The following is a 12,129-nucleotide window of genomic DNA, read 5'->3' on the forward strand; positions in this document are numbered from 1 at the left end:
CAAAACGAATCGATTTTGCACAATTTCACGATACTATAAACATAAACTGAAGAAGGATATATTGAGTTGATCTTATTGTCATTTCTAAAACACAAACGTAACGGTTTAAAGAAATAGGATAAAAGACTAATAAGAGATGATCAGCCATGAAAACGGCTTTACTGTTCATTAGGCTATTTAAGTTTTATTGAATATTATTTGTACATTTTAACGTTCTTTTTTCGAGATTGGTTTCCTTGCAGAATCAAGCAATCACAAGTTTGTCAGTTATTACAACAACTCTGTTAGTTAAGTTGTTGCATTGATTTTAAAATGTTGTACACTTACATTATATTTGGACTACAAAGAAACCGTAGAAATATATCATTTAGATAAACGCAATGGCGGATCCAGATATTGGGGCCCACTGACTGCTTAAGAGGGGACCCGCTTCGGTCATGCTTCAGTGATTTCCTATATAAGCAACTTTTTCCCAGAAAAGGGGGGTGGGGCCTGTTCCCCCTAAATCCGCCTCTAAAACAAGATTTTTTGTATTTTGATTTTGTAATGGTATATCATCTTAGGTAGCAACTCCTGTTAAAGAACTTCTGACCCTTTTTCGCTAGTCATTAGACAACCTTATGGTTTCGATAATATCATCTGTCTGATTATTGTAGCTTCTCAAATTGTAGATCTAATGCATACATGATTGTTGTAATTCCGGACAAATTAACAAACACAAAAATCAACCAACTACTAGAGTATGTGCATAGATATATATTATGTAAAACTAATATACACCATCTATGATAAATACATTAACATTGTTACTATATTTTCATGAAATATTCGTTGTCTAAAGCAATATATGGAGAGATGTGGTATTTGTTTCACTGTTCATTTGATAGCTGGCAGGTGTTAAGCATTATCCAAATACTAGTTGAAAAGATAATATTTATTTCGATATTGTTAATTAAACATGCATAAAAAGTACTTATATATCATAAACCGTATTACAAACAACATAATTGGTTTATGCATTTAAGGTCAAGTATTCGTAACCAGTGTCATAATTACTAAATGTAATAGGATTAATCTTTAGATCTTTGACAAAGAAAACCCGAAATTACTGATCCTATTATTTAGGATTTTCTTTTTAGAAATGGACTTAAATAATTATAATTCGAACCATGCATTTCGTCATTTTGTTACACTTCCCATTATATTGCTTATTCGGTCAAATAATTCATAATTGTTATAACTTAGTTATTATTTATAAAAGGTTTAAGAGTAGATTTAAATGTGTTGCAGGTAAAGTAAATCCCCACTTGTTCTATAATATAAATAATCCAGATAAGTTAATATTAGTATAAAACGTAAGGGAGTTGATCTTTGAAATACAACAGAAATAACATAATCTTACTATATAATCTCTGCCAATGCTCTTAGTAATAACGAAGCTTATATATATGTACTAATAATCTATCATAAGGTGGATTTGTAAAAAAACATTAACAAAAATGTGAAACCTCACGGTAAATTCCTAAAAGGGGAAGTCCATCAGAACTGACACTAACATTCATATTAAGACGATACTAACGAAATTAAAGAATCGAAAACAACTGTCATATTCTTGAACTGGTGAACTGGTATATGTATTTTCCTGATTTTGGATTATAGCTTTTTTAGTCTCCATCATGTTTGGCAGTTGTTTATAGTCCGTTCTATTTACAAAATTTTGGGACAGCAACAGAAAACAGATATAATAGGTTAATGTGACAATAAAATTGAGAAAGGAAATGGAGAATGTGTCAAAGCGACATCAACCCGACCATAGAGCAGACAACAGCCGAAGGCCGCCACCAATGGGTCTTCAATGTAGCGAGAATTCCCGCACCTGTAGGTGTCAATGTATGAACCCAGCAGCTAAAACTTAGTAAAAACATTAACGGTACCAATTTTCCTGAACCAGATGCGCATTTCGACAATACATGTCTCTTCAGTAAACATACATCACAGAAATTCAACACAACGGGGTAAACCATCAAACAAAGTAAAAATATGAAATTCATTTAAATTGATGAATTCGACAACGCTAACCGTTATCATAAAGATATGAATTCGTTAACTGATGAAGAATTTTCTTGATATTCTGTCGAAATTTACCCAAAGGATGTTACTTTGAATAAATTGAATCTTGACGTAAATTTCTTAAATCACAATAAGTTTCTTATTGCCAACATATTTTGTTGAATTTGGAGGTATACTTTTTCACAAATTGCCGGCATTCCTATTGGAACGAACTGTGCGCCCATCCTTGTCGACCTTTTTTTTAATTTTCATATGAGTCGGGGTTCCTTCAGACACTTGTCAAAATAAAGAACATCAAAGTAGCAAGGTCATTTAATTTCCCATTCGGATAAATCTATGATGTTCTTTCAATTGACCATCGAGACTTTTCTGATAAGGTTTCATTAATACACCCCCCAGATCAAGAAATCAAAGAAACAACAGAAACGGCTCCCTACGCTTCATTTTTAGACTAATACCTCGAATTTGACATACATGGTCATCTCAGTACCAGAATATATAGCAAAAGAAACGACAATTTTTATTTTGACATTATCAATTTCCCTCACCTTAGTAGCAATATACCAACTTCATCTGCGTATAGGATATACATTTTCCAACTAATGCGGTATTCAAGAGCTTGCAGCTACTACGCAGACTTTGTATACCGTTACCAGTGTCTGAGCAGAAGTTGGTGAACCAGGGGTTGTCAAAGAACGTCCTTTTTCTAAACAAAATCATCGATAGACCTTGTTGATAAATATACCGTATCAACTTCATAAATAATACACGCTTGTATTTAAGTATATATATATATAGACTATGGGTACTTGCAATGTTTATCATCGTAATAACGTGTTATATTGTTCTTTTATTTGCCATTTTGAATACTACGTTTACTGTTTAGTGTATTTTGTGTAATATCCATACTTGTACATCCCGTCATTATGTTATTGTGCTTTAGTAAACTTTCGTAATTTAGTCTTTCATTTTTGCATATGTGCTTTGTCAATATGCTCTTTTGTGTTTCTTCGCTTCATATTTGTTTCTCTTAATAGTGATCAGGATTATAACCCAATGCTGACTGTTTTACCTTTATTTTGACATTGTTACCTATACTGTCTGTTTGATTTGTTCAAACATCGTTATCAATGTAGTGGAACTTTATGCGACTGTCATACACGTTAGGGGTAAAGGTAGCTGTAAAACCAGGTTTATTCCCCCATTTTATACATAAAAAATGCCTTTACAAAGTCAGGAATATGACAGTTGTTATCCATTTGTATGATGTGTTTGAGCTTTTGACTTTTCATTTCGAATTTTCCTGAGAGTTCGCTATTTTTGTGATTATACGTTTTTGTAATAAATTAGGCCGTTAGTTTTATTCAATATTCATATCTTTATTTTCATTATAGCCGACTTAACGATATAGGATTTCTCATTGTTGAAGACCGTACGGTTGCCAATAATTGCTTACATCTGCTAATCTTGAATTTTGGTGGATAATTGCCTCATTTGCAATCATATGTCATCTTCCTATCTTTTTAAATAAATATTACAAAGATGCCGTTGTGTTGTTGTTAGTGAATTTGGCAAAGACGTGAACAAGCAGTATCTCCTGTAACTAAATAAGTACACAATCGAGAATAGTAAATTGCTTTAAGACAGTTTTTGTTAGTGTTGGGGATAATTGCAAGCAACTAGTACTATATACATTGTATATATCACGCATAACCCGGTAATCGATACCGTGTGTACCGTAATTTGAAAAGCAAATGAAATGCTCAATCGATACTATGCTCTTCATATTTCTTAATAAGGCCAGCAAATGAATAACTTCTAGAATTTAACTAAATATCCCCTATAAAAATCAAAAGAAAACCCTTGCAAATTGTATGCGTTTTTAGTTTTTTTGTCTAGTAATACACAAAAGAACCTATACGTGTATGTAGTGTAGTGATCTTGTCGTCGGAACGTATCTGTTGGCATTGCAATAAGGCCATCACAGTTAATCAGGTCTTACACCCAATTCATTGTGTGTTTTCTGATATAAATGTTCAATCTGAGACAACATAATTGATTTGTTAGTTATAATTTATGTAATACATCAAGCTACATTCGTTTTTTTATTCATCTCCTTAATCCTTTATTAGGATTAGATACTAGTAACAGTTTACATAAGTTTATAAATCTGGGTATTTTCATTTTGTTACAGATCAACTTATTTCATACCTATACCAGGAGATGATATTAACGAACACATTATCCAATATTTTGTCGTTTTTACAAGTTTGTTTGAAATTATGAACAAAATGAATACGAAAAACCAAAGAAGTAGAACTTATTTCCTATCAATCTTTTTTTCACATTTGTGCCATTTTCTTAATGTCCTTCAATAAAATTCGCAGTACCATAGATTCATATGTGCATCTTGAGGTTTAAAAGGTTTCCCTTATTTTCGAACATGTGTCCAAACTAAGAACACACTGACATAGAGAGAGAGAGAGAAAGAGAGCAAAGTGAATATCAAACTCGCAAGTTGAACACTGACAATAAATGAAAAACTACCAAAAGACATACCATGGTCTACAAAACAAAACACAAATAACTTAAGACTTGTGCTCCGAAATGGAAATTAGATTCTGCTTCACAACTGACACCTGTCTTGTTGTCATGTTAGACCATTGAAACATGAACACTGTACGTTTGATGAATGTGACATACCAAATTAGACTATTTACCGGATTTGTTATTACAAAAGTAACACGACGGGTGCCACATGTGGAGCAGATTCTGCTTACCATTCCGGAGCACCTGAGATCACCCTTAGTTTTTGGTGGGGTTCGTGTTGATTATTCTTTATTTTTCTGTGTTGTGTCATATGTACTATTGTTTGTCTGTTTGTCTTTTTCCTTTTTAGCCATGGCGTTGTCAGTTTATTTTCGATTTATTAGTGTGACTCTGGTATCTTTCATCCCTCTTTGACAGATTTGTAATTTTTTGTTGTATCTATCAATTTATAAAATAGCATTATTAAAGAAATCTGAAAATTTAATTTTCTTTAAATATGAATTTTAATAAAGATTTAAAATAATTCAATATAAAAGTATAAAGAAGATTTATATTATTGCCGATAATACAACTTTCAATGGGAGACTTAGTCTGGCTATAAAGATTATTTTCAAGAAGCAATTAGATAAAACACATAATTATACTATTACAGGTTTATGCTGACAAAATAACTAGTCCAAATATTTTTTACGTCTTGATATGCTATTACATTTTTTTGTTTCGACGCCTTACAGCGACGTCATAACGCTGAAGCCATTTTTTTGGTTTGAATTTTAGAGGGAATTTTGCTCTCAACTTTGACACCCAATTTAGCCAGGAAATTTCCATTGAAGGCTAGAAATAACAAATTCTTATCTTTCATGTGATTGTTTGTTAAAATATTAGCACATCTTATTTTCATGGAGAATATTTGGCCTTGCCATCTCGTCATGGTCTATCAATTTTGAAACTTCTGCTTAGTGTACATGTTTAGTTGTGATAAGATCATTTTAGATGACCTAATAATTGTTTAAGTCAGTAATATTTGGAATGGAAATTGATTGGTTTTGCAAGTATTGTTTCCATTGATATTATATAGCCTTAACAACAACTGTCATATTCCTTACTTGGTACAGCCATTTTCTTACTCAGAAGAAAATCTTCTTTATAAAGGAATTTAAGTTTTTTTTATTATATGGTTATTAAATAGTGCACACCAAGGAAAAAGACGTGTTGTATCTTAGAAAAATAGGACAACGTATATATAATTCTGCCAATAAGCTGCATATAATAGAGACCTAACAAGTCAATGTTGACACGTTTTAGAAATATCACAAGCACATTTCTATTCTATTCAAATCAGATTCTATCTAACTAGGTAAATTTGTTGATCTAATTAATTTTGTTGAACGGATAGAATATTTTTTCTATTTTTTGCAATTTTAGTGGGCCAAATGACGACTCCCTTCACACATTCTTTTGATTTTTTCAAAGACCAAGATTTTTTTTAAATTTTAATCAGCACCAGAAAAAAAAATGTTTAAAAAAATGATAAATAACAAAAATTCCAAACTCCGAGAAAATCCGTAATCAAAAGACAAAATCAAGAGCTGAAACACATCAAACGAATGAATAACAACTGTCATATTCCTAACTTTGTGCTGACATTTTCTTACGTAGAAAATGGTGAAATGAACCTGGTTTTATAGCTAGCTAAACCTCTCAGTTGTATGACAATCGCATAAAATTTCATTATATTGACAACGATATGTGAACAAACCAAACAGACAAAATAGGTAAAAATGTAAAAAACCCATAGGATTAAGGCAGTCAAGATTGTGTTTTTATCTTAATCACCATAAAAATAATCAATTATGTAACAAACAAAAAAAACACAAAAAAGCGAATATATACAAAAGTTCACTATAGCACAATAACGGGATGTATAAGCAAAGAGTCACGGCATATGTAAAAAAAGAAACACATCAAGGCATATAGACACAGAACATTAGCATAAATGAAAGACAAGAATATTTGTTTATCATAGAACATTAACACTATGACGTCAAATAGATATCACTTAAAAAAATAAACCGGGAAACTATTACTCAAAAAGACAAATTATAAACAGCAAAAGTATTATTCAAAAAGACAAATAAAAGAATAGTAGAACAAGTTAACATCTGTAATCAGAATCTATTGTTTAAGACCATCATGTATTGTTTGAGAAGTTTATACAGAATATTCATCAACAAGGTCTTGGTACCTTCCGATAAACTTTTTTAAGAAAAAGGATGAGACATTATAAGACATACCCCTGATTCATCAACTTTCTACTCATATACTAATGACGTTTTACAAACTCTAAGTAACAGCTGCAAGCTCACGAATACCGAAAAAGTTGGGAAATAAAACCCATTTGCAGGTGAAGTTGGTATATTTTTACTGACGTTGAGGAAATAATTAATCTAAAAATTAAAACGTCTCTTTTGTCATATATTCTGGTTCTGAGATGAGTTCGTATGTCAAACAAATAATGAGGAAATCGTGTCTGTTGTTTCTGTAACTTCTCATTCTATGGTTTTATTAATGGAATCGAATCAGAAAACTTTGAATTGTTGATGGAAAAGAACACCATCAATATATCTGAATGTGAAATTAAATAATCTGGCTTGTTTTAGACAAGTGCATGAAGAAGCTCCAACTCATATGACAATAAGAAGATGTCGAAAAGCAGAGGCGTATAGTTGATTTCCATAGGAATGCCGACAATTTGTTGAAACAGTCTACCCTCCAAATCCAACAAATAAGAAACTCCGGCATACTGTTTACTTGTTCCTCTGTTTAGCATGTTTTACCTTTTGGTTAAACTATTAACAAAATATACCGTGTGGTATTGTGAAATAACAAAATCATGGCGTATGCTACCATATTTATAATGAAAGAACTGTGGATTATTCCTTCTAGACAATTTTTCAATTAAACCCGCGATATGGTGGTATTACTTGATTTATTCACTTGACTGGGAGGGGTTTAACTGGTTCGCATAATAAAGACCAATCCATCTATATACAGGTGTTTCGGGATAAACTCATCAATGAAGTGTCCAGTCATTCGTCGAATACCATACACTCAGTTCAATTGTATATCCGTTTGGTGCCACTGATAGGTGATTAGAAATCAATAACAAAATTATAACGGCCATCATCCTTATCACACATATCTTCAAATAGATTGTCCTTATGCAAACTAAAACGTAAGCTCGATCAGTTGAAATAACATTGGTAATATACATGATTGAAAAGTCTAAAGTTTAGATAGAACTTATTTCAGAAAAAGATCGAGATTTCAAACTACCTACAAAAGAAAAAAATCTAGGAAAAAATTGAAAGTTGTAAGTCTCATTTTTACAACTATGGTTACGCCCATATTATCAAATGCAAAACCAAATAAATAAATCCGATTATCTTGGATGCTCACCATAAAAAATAACAAGATTGTTATTGGCAGGAAATGGCCACAGCATTTATTAACAGATATGATATATGTACTATTATATGAAATGCAATTTGTGATATGATATATGTACTATTATATGAAATGCAATTTGTGATATGATATATGTACTATTATATGAAATGCAATTTGTAATACATGTAGATCTATGAACTAAAATTAACTGATAAAAATGCATATGTGTCTTTGAAAATGTTATATGATGATCGCCGAATATGTTTGAGGTGGCAGACCATATATGAAAAAGGGGAAGTTCAGGATAAGCTATTAACCCTGGAAATCAGAGGCTAATGCTATCATACGATTACAATAAGTCTGTAAACTGCAAATATGTTATCTAAGCGCAGCGAAATCTGCCAAATTGGCGGTGCTGCGACAATTTTAGCCTACAGTTAAAATTTTCACAGAACCGTCAACCGCCAATAAAATTGGGGGGAGCTGCGCATAGCTGTGCCATTTCAAGCAAAATTTGATTAAAATAATTTCTGATAAATGAATATGCCATTATATGGTATAACTTGTAAATTAACAAGCAACTATTTGTATTATTTATAAAACAGCCCAATAACGCCAATGTTTCGTTTAACTACTCACTAAGATCAAATATAGGCATGTGTTACTGTCAGACAACGAGTCAACTATAAAAATTCAAAGCATGGAATAGTCGTCTCGAAAAGTAATGCTAACCGTCTTACTAGAAATTATTGTTTCTAGGGCTCCCTGTATCAAGTTCAGAAAAAAAATGTTATTCTCTTTGTTAAATACATCCCATCTTCTGCTAGAGACTCGTGTTTAGCTTTTATGTAGGGATATCGAATGTATCATCCATGCTTTGTCACACGGACAAAAATGGAGCTGTTTAACCGACGCCTCACTTGTCCACACATTACAATTCCCATTGTTTGAAGACCGTCATTGCAGTCTTGGCAATAAAACTTGAGACCAAATCAAGTTGTATCAGGCAAATCAATATATAACCTTGACATAAATTGAACAAGCTGATAATGAAAGTAACCTAGTTTGATATTTTATATATGTCATTACCCACTGTGCACTATAATATAGCTGTGAGGATCTTCAAATCTTCGTATTATATTAATGCGATTCTTCACCTTAGAGATAGTTAATCCATCGGTAAAAACAAGCCTACCATCAAATTTTCGTTCCTCCCGGTCGTTGTCTTGCTTCCAAAATCACATTCTTAATAATTGTCGATCTAACAATCCAAACCCTTATAGGAGAATCAGAAAACATACACACAATTAAATGGGAATTCGTATATGTAACGCAAATATGCACCGCTTTCAAGCGACCTAAATATTTTTATTGGATAATCCATCAACGACACATGCTATCTCCATATATAGGAAGATGTGGTATGAGTGCCAATGAGACAAATCTCCATCCAAGTCACAATTTATAGAAGTGAACCATTATAGGTCCATACCTATATTGAATGAGTTCGACAAACAACGAGAATATTTAATACCTAAAGCATGTATAGATATTTTGAGTATTGCAGAAAATTGGTATTTAGTCAAACTAGCTAACCATCAAAAGACAAAATAGCGGTCCACCTACTACAAGTTTTAATATCTGGCAAATAGTAAAGCAATAAAAGCCACTGGACAAATACATTTGTCTAATTGCGCAGGAATGTGTACTATATTAACCCTCTACCAAACTGATCGGTATTAGATGAAACCAAATGAATTTCTACATATTTCTTGTAAATTTTGACATCATTCTTGTTTTAAAGCATGATTAGTAGAACATGCATTGCTCATATTTTGAACTGTTAACTCCCCAACCATGCATAAAAAGACCACGTCAACCCAAGGAAAAAACCGCCTGGAATAGCCTAGCTTTGTATGCAGAACTTCATATACCTGATAATATTGACAAAATACGATGCAATATCTCTCTTAAAAAGTCAGCCTAGTGTCCATCTGAAGCAACCTTGAACGCTCAAAACCATCGCTTACTATTAATTTTTAGTAAAGTCTTCATAATCATTTAGCTTAAATTGTAAATGCTAAGCCTGATCAATGTGTACGTATGGTTAAATGAGCAAATCCTAATTTAACATATATGCAGAAGGAGCAACAATGTCCAGGAAGGACGAAAGCCATACTTTGGCAAGACCGAAATCTTTCCTGAAATTGTTTAACAAATTTAAAGCCCGGGTAAACTTTTCTGTACTATCAACTACCGAATTGTTTATTTGAAAGTCTATTCCAGTTTCGAAATGACCATATGAAAGTTCATATTAGGAATATCTGGTATAATAAATGCTTCCGGTCCCAATGGACGGGAACGGATCAACCGAAAACGAAACAGAGAATCTGCACCTGCATTACTTGAGTCTGAAAATATTTACTCATTATTAACAATACTAGAGGACGAATCAACATCCTTACTAACTTTGATTTTAATATTCTTGTTAATTATCAAATATAGTGCTTGATTTTAATATTCTTGTTAACTATCAAATATAGTGCTTGATTTTAATATATTCTTAATAAATAAAAAAATTGTTGCTAAATTGAAAGGTTCAAATTAACATTTAACAATTTAATAAGATTAAAAGTATCCGATGCCAGCTCTTGATTGATTTTCACATGATAATACGAATTTCCGTGCTTAAGACATTAAATTTATTTGCGGTAGTTCATATGATAACTTTAAGCCAAAAGTAAACCCCTCAGCCGGAGCTAGGAATCGACACTTTTGTATAACCCCCAAGTTACATTCTTTTAATTCAGTTGTGTTTAATGTAGTCCACCCTTTATCCAATAAATGATACATCAGTTTGTATTCGAAATCAATACAATCCAAATTCTATACAAATTAAACATATTAAGATAAATGTTACAGAAATTCTCAATTTGATATCTCTTTAAGATCAATTGTAATAATTTTGCATTTGCTAAAAATTCACTTCATATTCTGCCCAGTATACGAGTTCGTATTGATTGGATACTGCAACGAGTTGCTTACACGTGCCTTAAATCTCGGTCTAAACTGAGGTCTAAACTGAGGCCTAGTTTGCGTCAATCTTACATTTTGCCTGCTTTCAGGAAAACAGTCTTGTCTGGAGCACTGAATCAAATGCTGGTCAAAGCATCTAAAACAAGAATGAGTATAAACACATGATTGATTCACGCATGAACCTTGGTAATTGAATGCGTAACATTTTAAGCGCCCCATGCTTATTGCCAATACCTATACTAGACGGAGGATACATATTGAGCAGCCATAAGTCAGGGTCAACGAAAGCCCAAGAACCAGCTGGATCCTGTGACAGTCTGAGACGAAATTGTTCATCGTATGACTTCCATCCTAGTGCGCACCGCTTAGCGCCTAACCGTATACTATATGCATGTACTTGAGTAAATCTTGAAAAACAATCGAGTGAGCAGTAGTACAAAATATACTAATATAGACTAAAAACGCATCTGTCTAGTTACACAATGTACCTATTTGTGTATATTCCGGGGGAGGAGAAGTAACTGACTATCTTTTCGGGTATAACTGTGCCGACAGCACCTTCCAAATCATACCCTGTTCTAACCAGAAAACATTGCAAAACATACCCTGTTCTAAACAGAAATATTGAAAAAATTACCTGTCCTAGACATGCTTAGAATTCGAAAATGTATACCCTGTATTAGACACGCTCAGAAAATGTATACCTTGTTCTGGATAGAGACCTTTATTTTCTAGACTAGTTCAGAAATATAAAACCCGTCACCAAACAGTTTATTAAGTAAGCAAAAACATACTTGTGTCAGTACCCAGTATCCAATCTGTCCTTTTTAAATCGATTGTTTAAAATAAACCTGTTCCCGACAGCAGGGCATGAAAAAGCAACCCTGTTCTAATCAGCAAGACATGAAAAGAAGGGTCCCTGTTTTTGCGTCACAATCGTACATATAAAAATATAGGAAGAACCTTTCCCCCCCTTTTCCGGGGTATCAAAAGTTCCTGTGAAATAACTACTTTCTAATTATC

This window comes from Mytilus edulis, chromosome 9, assembly GCF_963676685.1.
Source record: "Mytilus edulis chromosome 9, xbMytEdul2.2, whole genome shotgun sequence".
NCBI lineage: Eukaryota > Metazoa > Mollusca > Bivalvia > Mytilida > Mytilidae > Mytilus > Mytilus edulis.